This window comes from Cavia porcellus, unplaced genomic scaffold (assembly GCF_034190915.1).
Source record: "Cavia porcellus strain 051 isolate PalLab524CR breed Dunkin Hartley unplaced genomic scaffold, mCavPor4.1 scaffold_14, whole genome shotgun sequence".
NCBI classification, from domain to species: Eukaryota; Metazoa; Chordata; class Mammalia; order Rodentia; family Caviidae; genus Cavia; species Cavia porcellus.
Window position 1 is genome coordinate 23,619,012 of NW_026947497.1, and position 27,248 is coordinate 23,646,259.

The window sequence follows — 27,248 nt, forward strand, 5'->3', positions numbered from 1 at the left end:
TTTCTCCACTTGATGTTTTCCTCTAACTAGTATATAGTGACCTTTTTATCTCTTTGGATCATTCTTGGTTTGAAATTCACATTGTCTGCAAACAGAATAGCTACCCCTGCTTTTTGGGGGGATTCCTATTACATGAAATACTATTTTCTATCCTATAATTTTCAGTCTATGAGTTTCCTTTTGGGATAAATGGGTTTCTTGTAGTAGCATATGGTTGGATGTTGTTTCTTGATCCATTCTGCCACTCTGTTTCTTTTAATTTGTGAATTGAGACCATTTTGTTAAAGGTTATAACTGTTATATGTTGGTTTATTGTTTACGTTATCTTTCTGCTGTTGTATCTTTATGTTTCCACTCTGTCTAACTGTCTGTCTTGCTTAGTTGTTTTTTCCTATGTGTATCTAAACTATCTTTCAGTATTCTTTGCGGGGTGGTTTGGTGATCATGAAGTTCTTCAGCTATTCTTTGTCATGGAAGTATCTTATTTCTCCAACAATTTGAAGGACAGTCTTGCAGAGTACATCAGTCGAGGTTGGAAGTCATTTTCCTTTAGGATCTGAAATACTTCACTCCATGCTTTTCTTGACTTTATTGTTTGTGCTGAGAAGTCTGCTGATAAGTTTTCCTTTATAGTTGTTCTGTCTTTTCTCTCTAACAGCTTTTAATACTCTATTCTTATGTTGGATTTCTGGGATGTTGATTAATATATGCCTGGGTATAATTTTATTTTGGTTATGATTTTTTGGAGTTCTACATCCTTCACTAATCCGTATGTCAGTTTCCATTCTCATGTTTGGGAAATTTTCAGTTATTTCATCTATAATAGCCTCTTAATATCATTTGTGTTATCCCCTTCTTTTACATTTATCTCTACCAATCATGTAATCTTTTTTGCATCATCTTGCAGCTGTTGAATTGTTATTTCCTGATTCCTTATTAGTTTTAAAAGAACTTTTCTTTCTTGTTCACTAGCTGCAATCTTGTCTGAAATTCTATCTTCATTTTCATTGAGTCAATTTTGAAACTTTTGATGGAATTTTTGATTTCTTGTATATCCCTTTGAATCTGCTTCAGGTGTTCTGTTTATTTTTTATATTGTTCATCAGATATTCTATCTTTTTGCATTGTTCCTCTAATTCTTTAACTGTGTCTTCTTTAGATGTGTTCAGCATTTCTTTCATTACTTTTACCATTTCTTCTTTAACTGGGAGATTATTTCTAATTTGAATTCCTTTAAAGTCTCCTGGAGTTGGTTCTTTATTTCAGTTGCTATTATTTCAGGTATTTCAAGTGTATGGCTTATTTATTCTCTGTGTATATGGCTCCCAAGCTTTCCTAAGATGGATGGAGGTTTGAGATTGCATTTTGGTCTTTCGTCTTGTCATTTTCCTGTATTTCTCTGTTTTAAGTGATATTCCAAATCTTCCCCTGGGCTGTTGCAAATCGTCTCCCTTGTCCTTGACTCCTGGGACTGGAGGTTGCTGAGCATGGTACAGTCAGGCCCGCAGGATCTCTCGTGCCACCTCCTGTGTTCCAGGAAGCTTGGCAGGCTCCTAATCACTGTGAGTGTTGGTCCAAAGCTCTCCCTGGGCTAGCGCTGATGTGCTGGAACTCACCTCAGGTGCCCTCCGCTCCCCTTCTTGAACAAAGGTCTCTTGGCATGGTCTAGTCAAGCCTGAAACTTCCCGAGCCTAGTCCAGTGTGTCTGGGAGTTGGGTAGGCATTTAACCAATTGGAGCGATGATCTTAGACTCTCCCTGAGCTGGGGCCAGTGCATTGGAACTCACCTTGTGCAGCTTCAGCTCCCTGGATTGAGAGAACATTCCTGGGTGTGGCCCAGTTAGACCCAGTGAAGCCTGCATAGCCTAGTCAAGTGTGGCTGGAAGCTGGGCCAGCACTTAACTGGTAGTTGCCGTGATCTTAAACTCTCCCTGGGCCCACTCCGGTGTGCTGGAACTCACCTCGTGCAGCCTCAGCTCCCCAGATTGAAAGCTGTATACCCAATATTCAAGGTAAGCTTTCTATAAGATTCCTAGGCTTGAGCTCTCATACCCACTGAAACACACCTAGAAACTGCTACATGTACAGCACTTCCCAGGCACTTCTGGGAAGGCACCTTCCTGGTTCTCTACCCCAACCCATTCTGTAGCATAAAACCTATTAGAAGTCCTTCTTTAGTGTTCCTTGACCTGCTTATGGTTATTTTTCAGATATGCACAGAGTGGTTGACTTCAAAACTCAGAGCTTTTAACATCAAGAAGTTCTGCCTGGAAGTGACAAGTGCTGGGCAGAATTCACCTGTGGTATCCAGCACAGTCTGGCACCAGAATGTAGTGAGTGGCAGCAGCAGAGAACCAGCACCTGGTAGAGTCAACCTGACGTGTCCACCATAAGCTGGCACTGGATGATGATGGCCAACAGTAGTGGTTACCAGAAGATGGCTGTGTAAGTAATTGATTGGCATCTAGCATTACTTGGTGTCATTTGGTGACATCAGGATTCCTAATAGAGTTGTACTCGGCTGGTTCAAGATTTCTCTAAATTGACAAAAAAAAAAAAAAAAAAAAAACCTAGGCTGACTAACAAAAGAATTGCTCGGTAATCATTAATAAAAAACTTCAGTGATCCTTTTGATACTTTATGATACTAAAATACAAAACAATAAGTTATAATGCAGTTTATAGTATAACTTATAAAGCAGAATATATATTTCTTTTATAAAAAGGAAAAAAGAAAAACGACCAATATTAATTATAATGATTATTATTTATTAAAGTAACTTTAGGTCCCTTTATATTTTGAAGTAAGTCAGGCAGAATCAGTTTTCTTTAGTTTTAAGAAAAAATAATTAATTTTTGACAGTAAAATGATTAAGCAGTGGAAGCTAATCTATAAATCCAGCTAAATCAGTGAGAATAGGAATCAAAACAGGCTTACATTAATTATTTGAACTGACTTTCCATTCCACCAGTTTGAATATTGGTTTTTAAAAACATAAAAATTGAATATCCCACTTGTTCACAAATGATACTCAATTCGTCACATCAGTGTCTCCACTGATTTTTTTGTTTGTTTGTTACTGTGCTATTTTTTTATTTAAAGAAAACAAAACAAAACAAAACAGTAAAAGGGCACAAGTAATACAGAATTACAAAAAAAGTAATAAATCACTAGTTAATAGATTACATTTTATTATCTTAGAAATAGTTGATCATGTTACAAAATTAAGCCTACAAAGTGCACATTCAAACAGTGAGACTGCAAACAGTAGTGCTCAATGATCCAACAAAAACTTAGTAATATGGTCATCTATCTTACACACCTAAACACACTTAAGTTGTGTCCTTTAGAGCACTTTCTTTCTCTCTCTTTTTTACAATAGCATTTACACATTTTGGGTTTTATTACTCCCACAGTTCTTATTAATATTTTTCGGAAGAGAATAAAATCAAATGTGACAAAACAAAACAGTCAGTCAAAACAAAGGATGGACACAATACATGATGTAAAAACAGAATACAAGGTAATCAACAATGGTTACCATAATGCCTCTTGCTACCTTAAAAAGAATTGCCTATATCATCGGGTATAATAAAATTGAACAAAACAGTACAGAACAAGACCAATAAAACCTAAACATTGGAAACATTACAGGACTTCAAAAGAAGATAATAGTCACACCAGAATGGGCATCATAGTGAATCTTATTACCTTCAAAGTAGTTGCCTATACCCTCAAAATTGATAATATCAAACAGAACAGAATAGAGTAAAATCAGTAAAACAAGATGGTGAGAGCAATTCAGGGCTTCAAATCAAGTTAATAGGAAATCAAAAAAGTTACTACAATATATTCTGCTAAAATTTTAAAAATTTCCCCTTAATTAAAAACATAATAAAAATAAATATTTTTTTAAATGGGGGCAGGAGATTGAGATAAAAGAGGACATAACAACATAACAATACAGGTAAGAACAGTACAATTTCAGCAACATAATGTTTTAACACAAGATAACCCAACTTAAAAGTAGTTGCCATAGTGTCTCTTTCCTTGAAATATTTGAATGTGACTTCGTATACTATAGCATCAAAAATATCAAGACAGTGTGAAACCATTCAAGGGGTTGAAAGTATTACAAGGTATTTAGAACCAGCTAACAGAAAATGAACAATGGTTTCTATATTATCTCTTTGCCTATAAAAAATTTTTGTTTGTACTATCACAAATAATAAAATCCAATAAGATACAAGATGATAAAAGCAATGGAGACAGAAGAACAACAGTTTGATGGGACTTCAAAACAAGGTGATATTAAATCAGCACTAGCTATTATGATGTCTTGTTTTCTTCAGAATAGCTGTTCATATCATCACAGACAATAATATCAAATATCCCAGAATAAAACCATTCCAATTAATGAGTGAAAAATTTGTAAGGCTTCAAAGCCACATAATGGGGAGTCATGATTACCACATACTTTTATATATTTGAATCATTTCTTACAATAGGGAAACTATTTGGTATTCAAACATGTGAGTTTGATTTATTTCACTTATGAGTATGGTCTCAAGCTGCATCCATTTATTTATAAATACCTCAATGTGATCCTTCTTTATAGCTGAGTAATAATCCATTGTATAAAAATACCACAACTTTTTTATCCACTCCTCAGTTGATGGACACTTAGGTTGTTTCCAAGATCTGGCAATTACAAATTGTGCTGTTATAAATATGTGTGCACATATATCACTGTGGTATGATACTTTCAGTTCCTCTGGGAATATACCCAGAGGATATTAGGATACCTGGAACAAACGGGGCTTCCAGTTTTTGAGAAATCTCCAGACTGACCTCCACAATGGTTGCACTAGTCTACTCTCCCACGAACAGTGCAGGAGAGTTCCTTTTTCCCCACAGCCTCTCCAGCATTTGCTGTTGATGGTTTTCTTGATCCTGGTCATTCTTTCAGGAGTGAGATGGAATTTCAGTGTGGTTTTAATTTGCATTTCTCTAATGAGTAATGATGATGAACAATTTTTCATCATCATTTTCATTTGCCATTTGTATTTCTTCATCTGAGAAGTGTGTATTCATCTCAGATGTCTATTTTTGGATTGGATCTTTGAATTTGGTAAATCTGATTTTTTTTTAATTCTTCATATGTTTTAGACAGAAATCCTTTGTCTGAGGGAAAGTTCAGTATGATTTTTTCCCAGTTTGTGGGTTTTATTTTCACTATGCTGGAGATTTCTTTTGACATGCAGAAACATTTTAATAAGAGGTGATCCCAGTTATTGATCTTAGGAAGTATTTCCCATTCAGTTTGAGTCCTGTTCATGAATTCTCTACCTACCCCTAGGTCTTCAAGGTTTTTACCCATTTGTCTCCCATTAGATTTAGTATTCAAGTTTTAATATTCAGATCTTTGATCTGTTTAGATTTTAATTTAATACATGGTGATAGGCATGGATCTAGTTTTAGGTTTCAGCATATGGAGAGCCAGTTTTTCCAACACTATTTATTAAAGATACTGTTGTTCTTCCAGTGAACATGTTTGGCCCCTTTATCAAAGATAAGGTGGTTGAGTGTGTTTGTAGTTGTGGTTGTATCTTCTAATCTATTCCATTGATATTCAGCTCTGTTTTGATTCCAGTACCATGTTGATTTTATTACAGTTGCTTTGTAGTATAACTTCAAGTCAGGGATTGTGATACCTCCTGCCTTTCCTTTGATGTGTAGAACTGTCTTTTGCCATTGTAGTTCTTTTCTTGCTCCAGATGAATTTTAGGAGTGATTTTTCCAGATCTATGAGGTATGTTGATGGTATTTTTATTGGGGTTGCATGAATCTGTATAATAGTTTTTGGAAAATGACCATTTTAACAATATTTATTCTTCCTATCCATGAGCAAGGGATGTCTTTCCAATTTCTGAGATTATCTTCAATTTCTTTTTTCAGTGTATTGTAATTTTCCCTGTAAGAGTCTTTCACTTCTTTCGTGAGAGTAATTCCTAAATATTTCATTTTTTTGGTTGCTAGTGTGAAGGGCATGGCTTCACTTATTTCTCTGTCAGTGATTTTGTTGTTAGTGTATAGGAATGCTATTGATTTTTGGGTATTGATTTTGTATCCAGCTACATTGCTCAATTAATTATATCTAAGAGTCTTTCAATGGATTTTGGGGGTCTTCTATGTAGAGTATCATGTCATCTGCAAACAATGGTAATTTAACTTCTTCGTTTCCTATCTTTACCCCTTTTATTTCTCTCTCTTGTCTAATTGCTCTGGCTAGTATTTCCAGTACTATACTATATAGGAACAGTGATAAGGAACATCTTTGTCTTGTGCCTGATTTTAAAGTAAAGGCCTTTGATTTTTGGCCATTTAATATGTTACTGGCTGTTGGTTTTTCATAGATGGCCTTATTATATTGAGGTAGTGACCATCTATTCCAATTTTCTGTAAAGTTCTTATCATAAATGAATGCTGGACCTTATCAAAGGCTTTTTCTGCATCTATAGAAATGATATGTGATTCTTACTTTTACCTTTATTGATATAGTGGATAACATTTATTGATTTACATATGTTGGGCCATCCCTGCATGCCTGGGATGAATCCCACTTGGTCATGGTGTATGATGATTTTCTGCATCCTATTTGCAAATATTTTATTGAGGATTTTTGCATCTGTTTTCTTTAGGGAGATTGGCCCATAGTTCTCTTTTTTATTTCGGTCTTTCTCAGGTTTTAGTACTAGAGTAATATTTGCTTCCAGGAATGACTTAGGAAAGATTGCTACCCTTTCAATTTCATTAAAGAGTTTGAGGAGTGTGGGCATTAAGTCTTCTTTGCTTTTCTTATAGAATTCTGCAGTGAATCCGTCTGGGCCTGGGCTCTTCTTTGTAGGTAAGGACTTAATTGCATTGTCAATTTTATTAATAGGAATTGGATTATTCAGCTGTTTTACATCTTCTTGACCTAGCTTTGGTACTTCATATTTTTCGAGGAATCTGTCTATGTCTTCTGTGTTATCAAGCCTTTGAGAGTAGAGGTTTTCGAAATAGGTGTTGATGATCTGCTATATTTCTAGAGTCTGTAGTGATTTCACCTTTTTCATTTCTTATTGCATGAATTTGAGATTTTTCTTCCCTTTTTATATAAGGTTGGCTGGGGGGTTTATCAATTTTATTTATTCTTTCTTGATTATTTGGATTGTTTTCTTAGTCTCTATTGCATTGATTTCTGCTCTGATTTTTATAACTTCCTCTCTTCTTTTGGCTTTGGGCTTGACTTGTTCTTCTTTTTCTAGATGTCTAATGTGTAATGTCAGGTTATTTATTTGTATACGTTCTGTTATCCTGATGTGGGAAGTCAATGCAATAAATTTTGCTCTGAGGACAGCTTTCATTGTGCCCCACAGATCCCAGTAAGTTGTATTTGTATTTTTGTTTGTTTGTAGCTATTGTGTAATTTCTTCTTTAATTTCCCCTGTGACCCACTGATTACTCAAGAGTGTGTTATTCAGTTTCCATGTGTTTGTGGGATTTTTGCAGTATCTTTTGTCATTAATTTCTAATTTCATAGCTCTATGATCTGATAACATTTAAGGGATAATTTCAACTCTTTTGCATTTATTTAAATATGTTCTGTGAGCTAGTGTATGGTCTATTTTAGATAATGTTCCATGTACTGCTAAAAAAAATTTGTATTCCGATGTTGTTGGATGGAACACTCTGTATACGTCTCTCAAGTCCATTAGTTCACAGGTGTGATTCAGTTCTGTTATTTCTTTGCTGATTATCTGTCTGGTTCATCTGTCCCTTGGTGTCCATGGTATGTTAAGGTCTCCTGTTATAATTGTGTTACTGGTAATTTGGTTTTTCATTTCTGTTAATACTTGTTTTATATAACTAGTTGCTCTGGAATTTGGTGCGTATGTATTTAAGATAGTTTCTCTTCTTAAAATTTTCCCCTAACCAGTATGTAGTGACCTTCTTTATCTCTTCTAATCATTATTGGTTTAAAGTTCACATTGTCTGCAAACAGAATGGCTACTCCCACTTTTTTGGGGGGTTCCTGTTGCATGAAGTATTGTTTCCATCCTTTGACTTTCAGTCTGGGAATATCCTTTTGGGTTAGATGTTTCGTGTAGACAGCATATGGTTGGATTTCATTTGTTGATCCATTCTGACAGTCTGTTTCTTTTAATCGGTGCACTGAGACCATTTACATTAATGGTTATAACTGTTATATGTTGATTTATTGTTGACATGTTATCTTTCTGCTGTTGCATCTTTATCTTTCTGTTCTGTTTAATTCTCTGCTTTGCTTAGTGGTTTTTCCTAAGTGTATCTAATCTGTCTTTCAATATTCTTTGCAGGTTGGCTTGCTAATCATCAAATTCTTCAGCTGTTCTTTGTCATGGAAGTATCTTATTTCTCCATTGATTTTGAGGACAGTTTTTCAGGGTACATCAGTCCAGGTTGGAAATAATTTTCCTTTAGGATTTGGAATACTTCACTCCATACTGTTCTTGACTTCATTGTGCTAAGAAGTCTGCAGTGATTCTGATAGAATTTCCTTTATAAGTGATCTGTTTTTTCCTTCTGACAGCTTTTAATATTCTGCTCTTATTTTTCATTTCTGGGATGATGATGATTATTATATGTCTGGGTGTAGTTTTATTATGGCTATGATTATTTGGAGTTCTATGTGTTTCACTGCTCTGATGTCAGTTTCTGATCTCATGTTTGGGAAATTTTCAGCTAATTCTTCTCTAAATATCCTCTTGACATCCTTTATGTTGTCCCCTTCTTTTTCATTTATCCCTATCAATCTTATGTTGTTTTTCTTTGTGTCATCTTGCAGTTGTTGAATTGTTATTTCCTGATTCCTTGGTTTTTTAAAAAGATTTTTCCTTTCCTGTTCACTCGCTGCAATCTTGTCTTCATGGTTTGAAATTCTATCTTCAGTTTCATTGAGGTGGTTTTTAAGGCTTTCAATGGAATTTTTTTTCCTGTATATCTCTGTGCATCTGCTTGATGCATTCTGTTTGTTGCTTACATTGCTCATCAAGGGATCCTATCTTTTTATTTAATTTCTCCAATTTTTTAACTGTGTCTTCTTTAGATATGTTCAACATCTCCTTCATTTCTTTTATCATTTCTTCTCTTACCTGGGAGATTATTTCTAGTTTGAATTCCTTTAAAGCTTCCCGGAGTTGCTTCTTTATTTCAGTTATTATGTCCAATATTTCAGGTGTATGGCATATATTTTCTTCTATGTACATTGCTCCTAAGGTTTCTTTGGATGGGCTGGAGGTTTGAGATTGTAATTTGGTCTTTCGTTTTGTCATTTTCCTATATTTCTGTGTTGCAAGTGTATCAAGTGTTATTCCAACGCTCCCCCAGGGTGTTTTGGAGATCCTCTTCTATGTCCTCAGCTCCTGGGACTGTGGCTACTCAGCTCCCTGGACTGAGAGAGGGTCACTCGGAGTGAGGCAGGCTGGCCCAAGCCCAACCCTTGGAACTGATGGCACCTGCTCACCCAGAACTCCAGATTTCTCCAAGCACAGCAGGGAGCGGGGAGGCCACCCTAGGCCATCCCAGGACCTACCACACTCATTCAGTGGGGGAAGCCTCAAAGTTCCTCTCCGGGCTGAGCAAGGGTCCCAAACTTGCTGGACTCAGGGAAATTGTGTGGGGCATTTACACCAGGCCATCCAACCTCTGGAACAGATGTCACCCACTTCTGTGCAATTATTTTCTAAAGATTTTTTTTGAGCCCTGAGACTTTTCTAAATTTGGAGAAAGTAAAAATTAAAAAAAAAAATACTTCAATGGTTGGATAAATTTGAATGCTTTAAATGGTTTTTATTCTCCAAATTCAAAGAATAAAAGTAGTTGGTTGCTTTGTATTTCAGTTTTAACTCTGCCTTTCCTCTATACTATTATTATACAGTGTTCTATTCCCATATTTTTTCACTCAAGCTTCTTCATAAACCCAGTGAATATAAAAATGAAGATAGGTATTACAAACACATAATATTGTAATGCAGGTTCCATTAAAAATCCATAAAAATAGTTCTCAGGCTGTCATCCTGAACTATTAATTAATTCTAATGTCATGGCTGAGAATAGTGCCATAAACAGTGTAGAAAATTAGAGAAATTGTAAGTAGCCGTGAATTTCATAGTATTATATAATCAGGATTTGAAATGCACTTTATATACATATTTAATCTTGAAAATTATAAGTGCAGTTATACCAGTTCCCATATATTAAAATTCTCAGGTCCTTGTTGGATCTAAGTTTCTGAACAGTGGTGGCTAAAAAAGATGCTAAGAAAATAAAAATTGTGTTTGCATATTGTGTGAATTTATTATTTATTTATTTATTTATTCATTTATTTTTGTCTTTTTCCTTTTTATCAGTACCAGTGATCGAACTCATGACTGCCTGCTTGCAAGGCAGGTACTTATACCACTGAGCTAAATCCTAAGCCCCTTATGGCGTGAATTTAAAAGTAAAAAGACATGTGGAAGCCACAAGATTAAGTGAAATAAATCAAAGACACAGCTTAAATATTACGTGCTTTTTCTCATATGAGAAACCTAAAATATGCAAATAATAGAATGTATGGGACGAATCTTTCTCGAATGGGAAGGGGATTAAGAGACAGCAGAGAAAAGAAAGAGGAACTCAAATGTGTGCTGTTCGTGTACCAACTTTACAAAAGGAATCCAAACATGATGTACCACAACATGGACTAATGAAACATTTTTAAAGTTCTCTAAGTTTCCCCCATGAAAAAGAAAAAAACAGTTTACTTTTGCAATGAGAAATATTCAACAATTAAAAGCAGTGATAATTGCATAACTATGAATGTACTAAAACCCACTGAACTGTACAATCTATAAAGTTTAATTCTGTGATATAAATTTTATCTCACTAATCTTGCTGGATGATAAAAAGAGGAGGAAAACAACCACAGCAGCCCCAGAGCATTCAGTTTCAGACTTTAACACTGCCTAAAGGAGAGCACACCAGGTCCAGCTGTCTGATTTCAGTACAGTGATTTAACGTTCTCATGTCTTTTTCACTGTCTTCATATGCTTTTTCTTTCAATTGTGAAACAAAAGAACGTCTTAACTTTGGTTGATTATGATCTAATAGACTGGTTTATTCTCCAATTCCTCTCTCAATAGCCGGACTAGTTTGACTGACACTTAATTTAATAGATATCCATTTCATGACAGAAAATCTCCTTGCGGATGTTTTCAGAAGGAAAAAGAACGTGGCCAGTAAATTATTTGAGACTGTCACTTCATCAACACAGAAGGCCTTTCTTCATGAGAGTATTGCTAACTCCAAAATATACTCTCCTAAGTTAATACCTATACTACAAATACAGGGCAATTAAAACTGGGCTTAGAGTTTCCATATTGAAGCAGCAATGAAGTCCCAAGTGGTGACTGCTGCTGCCAAATTTTATTCAATAGTTGTGTTAGCCCACGCTTTTGTAAAGGATAATGAGAAAACTATTAAAAATGAGTAAAAACAGTATGTTTAATACATGGGAAAGCTATCAGATTAACTAGCACACAGGAAACAAAATATGAGGAAAGAAGAGCTGTAAATATGTAAGCAACATTCTTACAACACTTACATATCTTTTTCTATTCTGTTCCCAGTTATATCACAGGCTGAAAACTCTGGCAAATAGTATGGTAGAGGGCTGCTCCACTTTGGAGAGATATGAGTAGTGTCTATGATAGTGTTCTGTAACTTGCAATATAAAAATTAAACCCATGAACTTTGAAGATCCCACCGAGAAGAAATCATAGAATTGAGACAAATATATAACTGAGTTTTAGCAATTTCTTCTGATCCATGGCACAGACATCTAAGAGGGCTAGCAGCAATTGCCTGAACAGGCAGATAAACTGTCTTGTTCTGAGTGAAACATGGTAACAGTTTATATTTCTGAAAGGGTAAGACACAGATCAAGACCCTAGGATGTCAACTGGAATCTGTTGAAGGCCATTCCTTTGAAAAACCAGACGTAGGCTCAATCTTTATACAATTTAAATCTAACATTACTGAAAATTCAAACCAATGTGGCTTACTCTCTGAGTGCTTTAAAGCTAAGAATTATTTCCTGCCTCTAAAAATAAAGAAGGATAAACTCTCTTTGGAAGAACAAAATATGATAGAGATCTTCTACACCTTTTCATACAGATTATGATGTTTTTAGTAACTGAAGTAGATTAAAAGTAGAAAGAGACTCATACTTGATACAGATGTTAAATTAATCAAAAAGGACTTTCATTTTCTTACAAATAATATACTCTTGAAAATACAGAACCAGAAGGAAAACTAAATGAAAGGATGTTTAATTTTGCCAGACATATGGAATTTTTTAGAAAGAAAATCAGTGGAAAATCCAGAACTGAGGTTTAAAAGCTGAAATTGAAAATCTAAAGCTGAATTAAAAGTTCAATATGTGTGTTTAAAGTACATTAGCTATAGCAGAAGACAGGATTAGTGAACTGGAAAAGAAACTAATAGAAAATATCCAGCATGAAGCAAAGAGAGAAAATGAAAAAAAAATAAATAAAGAAAAGGAAAGAAAATGAACATGTCATGGAAATACTGCATTGCAAATCTACATCAATCATTGGATTGAGTGGAGTTCCATAAAATAGAAAACTAATAGAAATACTACAGATACAAAGTTGGGAAATTCCCAACACTAATGAATATGCTGAGATGCAAACTCAGACAAGGCAAAACAAAAGAATACTTCATACCACCTTTCCCCCAAAATAATATCTACCTAGAAAACAAATTCTAGCATGATTTTAGAAAATGTACCCTGAAAAAAGATCTTAATATCAGAGAAACATGGTATATACATTAAATCACACAAGTGAAAAATAAATTTATGTCCAAAGATATAGATATGTTGTAACTGACTCTGAGTTCATATGTAAAAATGTACAGTAAAACAACAGATGGACTGAGTTTTGGGGTATAGTCCTACAATCTCAGCACTTGGGAGGCTGAGTCAGGAAAGATCTTCAAGGGTTCAAGGCCAACCTGATCTGTAGCTCTATAGCCAGACTATTTCTCAAAAATAATTTTTAAAAATTTAAAAAGAATGTAAGAGCTGAGAATCTAAAAATCCATTCATAGGTATTAATTGTCACCTAAAAATAGACAACTGAGGTTATAGGTGAAGTCCTGCCAGTGTAAAGAAGCTGGAACAACCATTGGCAGTGGTGTATGAGGTAGGAGTTTGGGAGCAAGACTTGCATTTTACTATGTGTGCAGACATTAAGAGATTTGCCCAAAGTTAATTTAAGAATAATAAAGACCTACATATTAGCCAGTGTTTTAGTATCACCATTCTGAGCCAATTCTACATGAGAACTATGATGAAAATACCCCTTGTTGTGAAGCTAAGCACATAAACAGCACTGTTGTCTCAGCTTTTAGTCCGCCTGCCAGAGTGTGCCAGAATGTTCACTGATAGCCCAGGACAACCATGGTTCTTCAGAAGGAGCTGTACTTGAAGAAGTGTCATCTTCTATGGAAGGAGTATGCAGTGGTGGTGAACCAATGGCCTGCAAGCTGCGCCAGGCTGTTGGTTATCACTGAAAGCTCTAAGAGGTTCACCATTGCTGGAGGAGAATAAGGTAGTGCTTAACCCCAGCACAGTCATAAACATGCCATAAAGTCATAGGTATGCAACTGATACACACTTTTGCAATTGCAAGTAACCTACAGTACCAAATCAGTTGGTCATTGGTTTTGCAAAGCAAGTTTTATTGGAACCCAGCCATTGATATTCATTGATATATTGTCAGTGTGTACTTGCAAGTTCTTAGGACAGAGACCTTATGTCCACAAAGTCTAAGCGTGTGTTATTATTCTTTGATAGAAAATAGTTTGTCCCTCCAATAATGTCTGAAAAATTTTACGTTAAATAAAACATTCTTTTCTACCTGAGTTGATCTGCTCTTCATAATTAATATTCTGATCTTGAAACTATATTTTATGTAACTAGATTATAATGTTGTGAAGAAAGATTCAGGACTTGCACTTGATCTCTTAGTGGAAATGTGAAAGGTTAGCAGAGTAAGGACAATAAAACAGCTTTTCTTATGAAGTTAGTAGTGTGCAGTTCAATTCAGCTTTAGGGTTTTTTTTCCCCTAGTTTTAATTTTGGTGAAAGTAATTTCAAAACAATGCTTAATATATTGACCAAATTTGACTATAGTGCATATGAAGAAAAATAACCACCTATGCTTCTCAGTTTTAAAGATCTTTTCCCTTTGTTCAAGTATTGGAAATGATCATAAATAATAATTGCAGACCTCCTGGCACACTAATTAAACATTTTCTTGCATAATTATCAGTTATTTTCCTGAGATTTATTATTCAGGGAAATAAAAAGAAGGCTACTATTTGCTGATATTCCGCAAATTATTCGGTCAAGCTTTTAGAACACCAACCTGAATTTCATGAAGTCATGTTCAATCAGTTTTATAACATTTTTAAAAATATAGTTAAAAATCCTAAGTATCAGCCATTTGGTTTACACATCCACATTATTTTGAAATAGTTGGAGAAACTAACATGATTTTTTGCTCACTACTTAATATCTCTATAGTTAATATCATGAGAAGATTTCATTACAGATAACATAATGAGAACTTTCTTCTTCACTGAAGAATCAAGTTGCTCTCCATTTATCAGAGTATAACATTACAGTTCACTCCACATTTTGGTTGCTAGACAGGTTTTTATATTATTTCTATCAACATATCTGCTTTGTATTTTGTTCTAAATTTGATTTCATATTCACCTATAGTTTAATTATATATTTTATGTAATGCATTGGTAGCTAATGGCAACTTTTCTCTGGAGGTTCCAGGAAAGAAGTACCAAAACCACTATAACTTAATTAAAACATAAATGGAGAACAATCATTAAATATATTACATGCCCTCTTACATACCACAATAGCTGTCTGAAAAATGATGCTTTTGGGTTCACTACATTAATAGTAGTAAGCAAGTTATGGATTAGATTTTCTTAAAAGTTTTGGTTTTACTTCATCAACATTGTAGCTAAATTTAGTGATAAATAATAATACAATTACTAATTATATATTACCATTGACTGGGCTAGGGGTGTTCATAAAGCTGGTAAAACATTTCTGGGTGTCTATGAAAGTGCTTCTAAGTGAGAACAATGTTTGAATATTATGACACTTACTGTGGTAAGAATTTTCCAGTATGAAATAATATTAACCAATTCCTTGCCAACATAAAGAGGAGAAAACTGCGAAGAAGAATAGTAACTTTGCTCTCCTTTGAACTAAACTCCCTGCCTCTTCTACTCTTGGACACCCATGTTCCTGGTTCCCAGGACTTCAGATACAAACTGAAAATATCCCACGAGCTTCCTAAGCCTCCACCTGCTGTGGAAGCCTGGAAATTCTGTCTCCATTATCATGTGACCAAACTCACATGATACATCTCTTTGTATTGTTACAAAATATATTTTTAATTGAACTATAAACAGACTGCATTTATCTTGAACATCAGAGTAAGATGGATTTTGTATTTACTGTGGAATTGTTAGCTAGAGCTAATTACCATATGTGATCACCTTACATAGGTAATATTAGTTGTGGTGAGTACACCTAAAATTTATATTCTCAGTGATTTTCAAGATGATTAACTAGTCACCACCTTGTGCAACCAATGTCTTGAATTACTCCTCCTATTTCAATGAAATCTTATATCCTTTGTCCAACATGTCTCCAAATCTACTTGGTTCTATTCCTCTGAACTCTAACACAATTAAGAAAAAAAATCAAAGTTAAAAATTATGTTTAAGATATCACTGCCAGGAAATGTAGACCTTCATGCTCTTGAAGTCAACTGTATGACTTCCCTAATGAATTATTATCATTAAATTTTTATATAATGTTTCGCTACAATAATTTAAAAGATATTTAGGTTTTCTTCTTTAAATGAATACAAAATTATGACTTTATCACTGTATAGTAAATTTTAATGTATAAAGGAACTTTAAAGTCAAACTTATTGTTATATATTCATGAAATGACCATTCAATTGCTACACTATCAGTATTGCTGTGTTATTTATAGCAGAGTTTTTATATATCTCTTGAAATTTTATACATGAACATTATTCATACATATAAATATTTCCCTTGCATCTAAAGAAAGTCTATTTTTCTGAAGCCAGATTGCTTATGCCATTTCTAATTTTTCTTCTAAAAATGAAAGCCAAATAATTGCCTATTAAAATTAAAATTAAATTTGCATAAAAATTTTCGATAAATATTTTAAATTTATACATAAGAATGTTATAGTTTATGAGAATTCTATTTTTTAATCAGCACTTCAGTTTTCAGGTGCATACTTAAAAAATGCAAAAAGTCTATTCACCTTTTATAAAAAGGTTAATTTGAAAATAATCTCTTTAGTAGTATTCACTTGAGTCAAGAAATTTAAAGGAGAAAATAGTATAATGAATACTGTGCTTTGAAAGACAACATTTCTCACAGCCTACGATGCCTTTACTCCCAATTGAATTAATTGGGACCTAACAGTGACTTTGCTAAATTAAAATATAGCACAAAATTCTAAATAATCTGCTGCCTGACTAATTTAGTATATCAAAAAATCTTTTTTTTTCTGTCAGCTTGGAGTAATGGGGGGACACAAGAAGAAAAATAAATGAAAAATCCTGCCTTATAGTGATTAATCTTGAGCTTTGTTTGGGAGTACAGTGGCCACACAGAATATGTTGGAATTTAGTGCCCTGCACATTAATTAGCAGATAAATATTGTTCGAAGCGTTTTTAAGAATTATTTTTTATAATGCAACATTTTGCATTATGACAAGTGGTATTCATATATAGCTGTTTTAATTATTTTCAGTATATGTTTCAGTATATATTCAGAAAATTTATAGTTTTTACTGACAATGGAAGATTGAATGAGATAAACAATGAGATAAACTTTTAAATGATCTGAGCAAATGCAAACAAATGACAGGACAAACTTTAAAACACAAATCATAGAATCAAGGAAAGAAAAGAAACTCTAAGATATTACTTGTTGTGTAAACTCCATTTGTTGTTATAAAATATTTACTTCTTTTTAAAAACAAATAATCAGTTAAGAAACTACCAAGAATTTTTTTCCTGCTCATCAGCAGCACTAATTTTACCACACACTACTTTAAAACTTAAAATAGCAAATTCTATTTACTGAGTGCTTAAAATTTTGTTATGCTCCAAAAGTATCACGTATATTTACTTATTGGACTTCCAAAAGAGATCTAAGTTTCAGGTAATTTGAGCATTCTATTTTAAAGATTAGCAAACAATATTTATTTTCCCAAAAGCACTCAGAGCTTAAAAGATTTCATCCACTATCAACTCCTTGCAATCTGACTATATTCTTATTCTCTTATTTACCATTTTCAATTAATTCCAAAATTATCAGTAGTTTCTGGCTCAGTGGGAATTTTGTTTTACTAAAGCCAATGTTCAGCATCACTCTTAAGTGAATACCTTCTTAAATAAGACCTGTCTCAGTGATTATTAGCACATGTAACGTTACACTGATACAAATGTTATAGAAAATGTTTCAAATGACACTGTAAAAATATGATTGGCAAAACTCAGACAGTGTAAAGTGTAGCATGTCAGGGACTTTTGTGTGATTTATGTACAAAAAGGACCCTAAATAAATAATATATATGAATGTATTTGGATTGAAATAGGAATTATCAAAAATTGATGCATGAAATATTAGGTATTTCCTGGAAAGGACATCTGTAACGTTCTGATGAATAAAAGAAAGCACAACAGAAAGAAAAAAATCATTGGTTCTTAAAAGTGAACTGAAGGACGTAAAAGCACTGAAGGAATAATAGATCTCCTGAGTGTCTCTTATGTAGGATATGTTTCAGGATCCTCAAAGCAGTATGCATTTCCCTTGGATAGAAATTTGCACATTTTAAGAAATATTTTACTTTTTAAATTGTAAGTTTTTACCGGGGATTTAGTTCAGTGGCTGAAGCACCTGCCTGGCAAACACAAAGTCGTGAGTTTGATACCCGGTACTAAATAAATAAATAAAATAAAATAAAATAAAATAAAATAAAATAAAATAAAATAAAATAAATTGTAAGTATTCAATAAAGGTGAGACCAAACCAGAAGATTACTAAGAGAATATTTATGAAGTAGTGTTTCCATGGGCAAACTTTGAATGGATGAGTGAAAAAGAGTCCTTCAAGCAAGAAATCAAAACATAATCTGAGATAAAACCAGGTGGAACTCCAGTTCTAAAATATGTAAACACACTCATAATGATGAAAAGAAGATGCCTCACTCTGAAAAATAACCACCCAATTAAGCAAACAATTGAAACAGCATAGAAAGGAAGAAACAATTGGAAATAGTGGTATTAAGTAGTATACGTTGATGTGAGTCTATGGCATTATTTTTAGTTCTAGGCTTTGCTTGTATATATAAATGCATCTACATTCACTAGAAGGCAGAACTCAATTTTCCCTTCTTTAATACCCCTGTTAGAATAGGGAGGAAGAATTATATATAGTATTCTATATTTTAAAACAGAGTACTTATATGTTGGATACTCAGAACACTCAATATAACTTAATTATTTTATGAAATGATCTTGAGACTATATTCAGAAATCAAATAGCAGAACTGTATATTAAGTGTTTGTCAGAAGTTACTTAAAAGATAATCATTACCTCTTCCATAGTTGTATTTCTACATGCAGTTTTTTTTTTTTTTTTTCTTTTTCCTCTTTATTGGTACCGGGGATCAAACTCACGACTGCATGCTTTCAAGGCAGGTGCTTATGCCGCTAAGCTAAACCCCAGCCCCTCTACATGCAGTTTTTCAGCAAAGAAAATTTAGTAGAGTTTGGAAAAATTGTCTAAAATCACACAAGTGATAAGCTGCTCATATGTATTGGAATTCACTTTTTCTATAGATGCCATATTGGTATTTGATAGAATACTTAAAACGCTGAAATGACTCCTAAGGATTCTATCCTTTGGGGAATTTCTTTTCAGGCCTTGAAATCGATCCAGTTCTGAATTGGAAAGAGTAGTATACGTTGATATGAGTCTATGGCATTATTTGAATTGTCTTCAAAGCAACTGTCAATTAGTAGATTCTCTAGCAACCTGAAAAGCATCTAGGAAAATCCAGATTGACACAGAATCGTATAAATGGTTTAGAAATATGTTTTAATGAGGTACTTTTTCATGGTAAAAAGGCTTGACTCTAATTAAAGAAGAAACCAAGACACTGTTTGCTGACTTTTTTTTTTCTCTAAATGGTTTTAGGCAGCCTTTTCAGCTAGTTGTGGAAACTACAAAAATAAGACTCTGCATTTGCCAAAAAAAATTGACATACTTTTCAGTATTACTAATAGATATCCAAGCAAGAATTATAGAAAACTTATACTTTCCTTTGCAAGCAAACTGTTCTCCAGCAGTAGTTTCAAGTTTGACAGAAACATGTATATTCCAATTTTATCAAATTACTGGAATTTCAAGTTTTAAAAATGAAACTCACTGAGCTGTTATAACAACTGATAAGTGATAACTGAAGTAGTCATTCTAGAATCCTCCACCAAACGGGAAGTTTGAGCTGAGCAAATGAACAAAAATATTTGTTGAATCTCTTACAGCGCTTCTAAGTTTACCCTAGAAATAGCTTTTAGAAAGTTATACTTTGCCAGAGCTAAAGATGATTTTAAGATAATGAGTTCAAAAGTTTCAAGCTCCTAACTTTGGAAGCTATTATGATTACACGGTTAGCAAAATATTTTTCTCTGGATAAAGTAGCCCTGCTTTTATATTATTGTTAATCTTAGTTACCATTAAAATGTATCATATTCTAGTAAATATGAAGAAAATGTCAGTTTTATGTATATAAGACATACTTTTTCAATTTAATCATTAAAAATGAGATTAACGAATTAAGAAATAGCTCACTGCAGAGCATAGTTATCATATAGATTATTTTACTAGATTAATATTAATCCCGTGGTAGTTTTGTGATTCTTAGTTTTATAAAGTGACTGGGTCAATTTTAACATACCTTAAGATTCTGAAACTGAACTATATGACAAAAACAGACATATATATGTAAAGACTTCATAAGACAATAATCTATGGGTATCTCAGTAATTCATGAAAAACTTGCAGATCAGATGACTGACTGAATGCACCAAGCCATTTCCATGGTGTAGCTCCTTTCTTTAAGGAGTTGAAACCTTACTGGAGAGGACAGAGTTGTACAAAAATCATTACAAGACTTTATCAAATTATATTATAACTTTAGAGGTTAACAGCAAGATATTTATGAACTATAATAATGGGATTGAAAAAAATTTGATGAAACAGCTAATATGCTAGTGAAAACATTAGTAGGATTTTTCCAGGACAACCAAAACAGAAAAGCACAGTAAGCAAAAAATAGGATGTTCACAACCAAAGAGCTGAGAAAATGCCACGCACAATACGGAAGGTAGTTTCTACAGCCTTTTAAGGCAAAATTAGGGTGGGAAGGAGCAGCAGATTCAGCAGTAAAGAGGCCGGGGGGCAAATCATGCCATAATTATGCGCTTGATTCTGTGAATAATGAGGTGACATTTAAGTAGGAAAGTAACAAAATCAGAGCTGCTTTTGTAGAAAGATTGGCAAGGTTATTTCTTGTGTTTTGGATAAACCAGGAAAGAGGCAATACAGATGCCTCTGATAGAAGCAGAGTGAGGGAATGTGCCACTAATGTGTCAAAGTTGTTTGCACAAGTCTTAAAACTTCAACATATGAAGTACATATATGGGACAATTTTATGTTTCAAAGCACCCTTTGAAAGAGTCTATTGAGAATTTCCTATAAACTGGTGAGTTATTATCTGAAAAAAATACATGAGGATGGGAAATGTCTTGTACAGGTAATTGTTATTTTTATTATAGACAGCTAAATTAGCTAAATATTAATACAGTCAGGGAGACATGGGAGACCTAAAGACAGTCAATATTAAAAATAGATGCCTCAGAATTGTGGCTGGAGGCGAATCTGAAAAGAACTTAGTCTTAAAATGGATAGGAAATACCCAGCCCTGCCAGCCTTCTAAGAGATTAGCAGCAATTTGAGACTGTGCTGTAATTAGCACTACCTGGTCCACAGGTTCCAGATAGGCATGAGACACATAGGTGGGTGAGAATACCTGGACCATAGTCCCTTCCCTTTTGCCCAAAATGCCTTTGTTCTTGACACATACCTTTGCTATGTGACTTGTTTCTCTGTAAAATCACTATTAGCCAAGCAGCTATACTCATAATTGTATAGGTTGATTTTCGTTAGACTCATGTTGCCCCACATTGTGATTTTCCTGTATAAATTACCCCTAACAAAGGCCAGCCAATCAGGACTTCACTTGGAATTCTAGGAGTTGCTTTTCTGCTTATTTCAATGAAACTCTCCTAACTTCCTCTATTGGTTCACTTCTCCATTCTTCAATGTTCTGAGGCCACAAACTCAGCACGTTTGACATCTAACAAGTTAGGCTTATATTTCTTCTATACTACTTTGTCCTTTTAGTTGACTTTTTTTTTTTTGCAATAAAAGGAGACCATATAATACTATTCATTTAAATGATTCATTAGATGACAATTGCAGAATATTAATGGCTTATAAGATGTCACTTTCAGATAATAAATATATGAATATAAAATCACAAATAAAATGAATTTTAAAAGTTAATGTAATAAAAATTTGTCAGAATTAATTCATGTAGTAGGTAACTTTCTTTTCTATTGCTTCAGTAACATGATAAAACAAAAATGCTCATGTGATACCTTAAACCTCTAATTTAATGGAAGCATTCATGTTCTATAGTAAATGGCCTTTAAAAAGTAAGATTTGTAACCTCACAGAACTCAAAGGTCCAGACACCAGAAGCAAAAGTTTTGTTAGAAAATCCTAAGGGGTTATTGTAGACAGACTTCTGTTGCTTTATCCTGATTACTGAGCCCAATATTTCTAGCTTTAAACAAAGGCACCATGTTTATCCCAACAGAACAAACTATCACTTGTCACAACTCTACATATCTTCAGAAATGTCATTAGACTATTCCACCAGCTTAACACCTTTGGGTGATTAGGAATATAAACCAGTGAAATATATAAGTAAAATTCATTGCCAAAATGTACTTGCTTTAAATTAAAAGGAGTTTTCTGAAATGAAAGTTAAACTACATCATTAGCTTGATTGGTTTGAAAGCCACCAAGGCCATTAGCAAAGCACAATGTTGTGTGTGTCTTGTGGGCACCATACCTGGTCCTTGGCCCCTTTCTCTCTGATGCTGTTCTACTGCTTTGCTTCCCAGCATTATGAGCTAAGCATCTGAACTCCACCACACACTTCCACCACAACATTTCTGCCTTGGAGCCAGCTCGTCATATAAAGAACCAAAGACAAATTAAATCTTTGTTCCTTTAAGCTGCAGTTCAAGGTATTTTGTACCAGCAATGCAAAAACTGACTGATTCACCTGGATATATGTAATAGTTCTTTTATATATTAGCATAATGGCCAGTGAAACATTCTATAAATCCAGTATTAGTAATTTTGATAAAAGCATGACCAGAAAGAAAAGCAGAGACGCATACATAGTTGTCTATTTTAGTGAGGACATAGAACTCTTTTCTTTACCATGTGAATGTTTGAATTTAACCACTCTGACATTTTATGGGATTTGTGATGGTCTTGCTCAGCATGTGGATGCTCTGTCACTGATGGAGACCAACCTGAATGGCCTGATCAACAAAGTCGTAAGTTAGCTTTCTATATTAAAGATCTGAGCCTGTCCAGGCATATATGTCTTGTCTGATGAGCCAGCGGTTGGCATGGAGAGACAGAGCCCCCTATGCCTCTGGTCTCAGTAGAGTTCTCTATGACCCATGATGCTGTGATGTCTCAGAAGGCAAAATGACATTTCAGCTGAGGACTCTCTGAATTTCACACAAAATTGTACTGAAGTAAATATTACTTCACCAAAGGAAAAAACAAGCTGCCTGTTACTACTGGTTTTATTCATACAAGAAGGCTTGGTCTCCTATAAGACCTTGATCGCGTCAGTGCCTTCCACTCTGCTGCCCCCAGGATTTCCCTAATGCCATCTATAAAGTCGTATGCACTAACAAAGAGTGACAAGTTCAGAGATTCTTGATCTTAAACCAATAAGAGCTCTGATCCTCTGAATCCCCTGGCGTTTTTAATCACTGTCACTTCTTCCTTGGTCCTTTGTTGTACCCTCACCCAGGTTATTAGAAGATCAGTCAATCATCCCTGAATAAACCATTTCTGTAGGTTTTCATTTTGTGTTTTTTGATTGTTTGGTTTGGTTTTTCTGTTGAGTTAAATTCTATGCTACCAAGTCCAGGGATATTCCTTGGTTCTACTCTCATTAATATTTTTTCCTAGTTCCTACTCTTAAATATAATCTATTAACTAAGAACAATGAGTGTGAGGGCAAGAGATAGAGACATAGGGAACAGTTCCTTTTGTCCACCTCATTAGTGAAATTTTGTTCAGCTCATTTTGCTTTCTATGAACATATTCTTTATGGAGCAAAAATGCTTTTAAGTTTTTTTTTTTTTAATTTGAAAAGAACCATTCATAATTTTCTTTCTCAGAGCACCTTGCCAAAAAATTTACCTGGTCCCTTTGAGACTATTTACCTGAACTACAAGTAAGCAATACTTGCCTTAAGAGGATGAGTCAAAAGTCAGAGTTTTGTATAGCTGAGAGGTTACAGGGGTCACAGGAGAGTGAGTCACTAAATTCCTTCAAATCCTTAGGTGAGTTGGAAAGTTCCTGTGCACAAGATAAGGCTCCAGGGAATTCTGCAAAAGGTAGAAATTAAAATGTCTACAATCTGAACAGACTTTAACAACCACCTTAGTTGGAATTCCAGGTGCCTCCTTGTTGTGGCAGGCTGGAACGTGCATGTTGCTGCTTATACAGAACACACATCTACCAGGATCATAAACTCAGCAACCTTAACAAATTAAAGATGCGGAGTATAAAATAAAGAAATATAACTTTTTTGTAAAAGGACAAATAAAAAAGACTGGCGTTATTGTGGAATAGGAAGGGTCATCCAGATTTTGCTGTCATTGTTGTTCTCAGTGGCTTTTTATTTAGGACTGGTGTTATCTCCCTTCCCGCTATGGGCACCTGACTGTCTGGTCCTCACCTGGGCACCTGTATCTACATTCTTTCTGTTCCTTTGACTACTTCCTGTATTTCTGTGATGGAAAAGTGTGAGAGCCTCACAGAGGGGCAGCTTTGTTAACCTTTTCTAATAAATTATTAGGTACCTGTGTTATCTGGTGGCTCTCTCAGTCTAGTTTCTCTATCCTCCATCTAATTCCTCAGGTATAGAGTCTAACTGCAGAGGCAGAAGCTGGTTTTAGTAAAACTCTTCATTCATTTTTACTAAAGCCTATGTTTACCTAGAAACCACCTTTCCCTACGTTATTTTATGCTAAAGTGCTAGGCAGAGTATTCATTAGGAACATGAAACTTGCTTTATGACAATAAGGTTATGTTCTAGGATTAAGAAAAGCCTAAAATAAACTATTAGTGATATATATGAACCCATGTTTAAAGCAGCATAATTTGTAATAGCTAAATCTTAGAAATAATCCAAATGCCCATAAACTGCTGAATGGATAAAAAGAGGTTTGGTATTTTTATACAATGGAGTACTACTCAGCTATAAATAAGGGTAAACTTGAGACTTTTATAGACAAATGGATACAACTTGAGACCATACTGATAAGCTCACAAATGAAATAAATCAAACTCACATGTGCAAATATCATATTTAAGATTTAAAATGTATAATAGATACTGTGAAAAATGAGAAGGACAGAGACTGCTCAAAAGTAAAAAACAACTGAGATAGGGGAAAGGATGAAAGAAAGAAGGGAAATGATTATATATATATATATATATATATATATATACACACACACACACACTCAAATGGATAGCTATCCTATTAATCTTGATTAGTTCATCAAAAAGAACAGTCTGTGTTTTCATTGTTCTATTGTAGGATCAGTTTTTCACGCCTACATCTTGTAACCTGACAACTACTTTGAAAATAACAATACACACTATATTATCCAGTGTCAATTTCTTATTATTTTGTTTTGAAATTCTGTATCATCATTTTTATTCTTTTTTTCATCTAAAATAATTAAATGATAAAACAATCAACTAAAACATTGCTGTGATCCAATAACTTCCTCCATGATGGCGGAACACTATTTAGACCAAGGTAAATAGTTTTAATTATTTTATATTATTTAACCTACAGCATTTGACATATAAAATAAAACTTATTTCGTAAGTGAAACTTACAAACTATGACCCACAATGACAAGAAAAATCAGACAATATAAGTAGACTCACAGACCAATTAGTTTAGGAATTTAAAATAGCTACACATATGTACATTCATTTCTTTTGTTGAGGTGGTTTGCCATGTTTTCTTGTCATGCTTAACTCACACCATCAAATTTAGTGGATCCCATCTCCACTCTTTACTGGGACGTGAACTGTTTACCTTCAAAGCTTTAGTGCCTTAATTTTTCTTTGTATCTCAATTAGCAGCACCGTTTTTGTATGTATTGTTATTAGGTTTTAAACTTAAGTAGAGAGATTGCACTTTGAAGACCTTTATGCTCAGACTGTGGCCCTTCCAGAGGGAGAACCATCAGCAGCTCCTGAGGTCCACATCATGTTAGAACTTAGGACGCTGGGAAACCAAGCAAGAAGCTTGTCTCCCTGGTAAGCGGCTGCGGTGAGGCAGACTGCAACCCTTCTAGGGGGAGAACCACTAGTGTCTCCTGAGATCCATGCCATGTTAGAACTTAGGAAGCTGGGAATCCAAGCAACCAGCCTGCCTCTCTGCTAAGCAGTAGTGAACCTACTGGTGCACAGCCTAGAGTCAAACATCCCACTTCCCCTACCCACTTTCTTTTGTTCCCCCTCCCTAGCAAATGGGAACCAGAAATCTGAGCATCTCCTGGGAGGTTGACCATAGCAATAAGGGGGATTTCCTTCTGCCATATTTTTGAAGGCAAGTATTTTATTACTCTTTTGCTGTATTCTGATTAATGGTACTGCTCTATTCATTATTCTGTTTAGATAAGTTCTATAATGTTCTGTATTTCATTTTATTTTGATATATGTGATTGAAAGAACTACTATTGTAAAGATAATGAAGTATACTGTGATACCTATTACTGTTATCCAGGTAACCTGCCATGAAGTTCTGTACCAATTTCACTGTATGATCATAGTTGGCTTTATTCTGTCTTGTTCTGTTGTGTTTTACTACTTTCAAAATAAAATTAAAAAAAAAAAAAAAGACCTTTATGCTCTCCGCTTCAAGGTTAAGTGCTCAGTGCAGAAGTAAATTGATAAAATTTCCTAGTGTAGCCTTTCTTTGCACTTCATTAGTTATCAGGTAGTTGTTTGTTTCTTTTGCAAATATATATGATTATTACCTGCTTTACACAAGCATTTTTTAAAAAAGTTTCGCTCTCCTTCACATACTGTGCTACAGCCAACAAGCCAGAAAATGTGATTGCTAGTTAGGACATAATTATCCCAAACTCTGCCCGCAGACATTCTTTGCTGAATGAATTTTGAATTTTCTGAATAAGCCGGTCATGTCAGAAAAAACTGAAACAACTACTAATATCTAAACATTTACAACAAAATGATCTTTATGATTTCAATAATCTTAGGACAAGTAAAAAACATTCTGGTGCCTCTCAAAAGCCTAAAAGTGAAAAATACGTTAATGCATATTTTGTATTTAAAAGCAAACTTGACACTACAGGAAAAATTCAGTAAAACTCAAATGACAATGATGTAAAAATTTATTTTTCTTACATTGGTGATGAAACAAATCCTCACTTTATGCAGCCAAAAAAAAAAAAAAAAAAAAAGGAGAGAGAGAAAAATCTAGTAAGGATTAAGTAAAGAATTCCAATGTACATTTTTCAATTCTTCTGCAGTATAAATGAACACATTTGATTAACTTTCAGTTTTAGAAGGC

General features: G+C 34.2%; 1 long non-coding RNA gene across 1 annotated transcript; it reads left to right on the plus strand.

The window, feature by feature from the left end:
* The first annotated feature begins 1,751 nt into the window (after positions 1–1,751).
* LOC134470388 (uncharacterized) lies at positions 1,752–27,248 on the plus strand. The gene is made up of 3 exons (XR_010039240.1): positions 1,752–2,012; positions 2,211–2,445; positions 26,179–27,248. It is a non-coding gene; the product is annotated as an uncharacterized LOC134470388 (long non-coding RNA).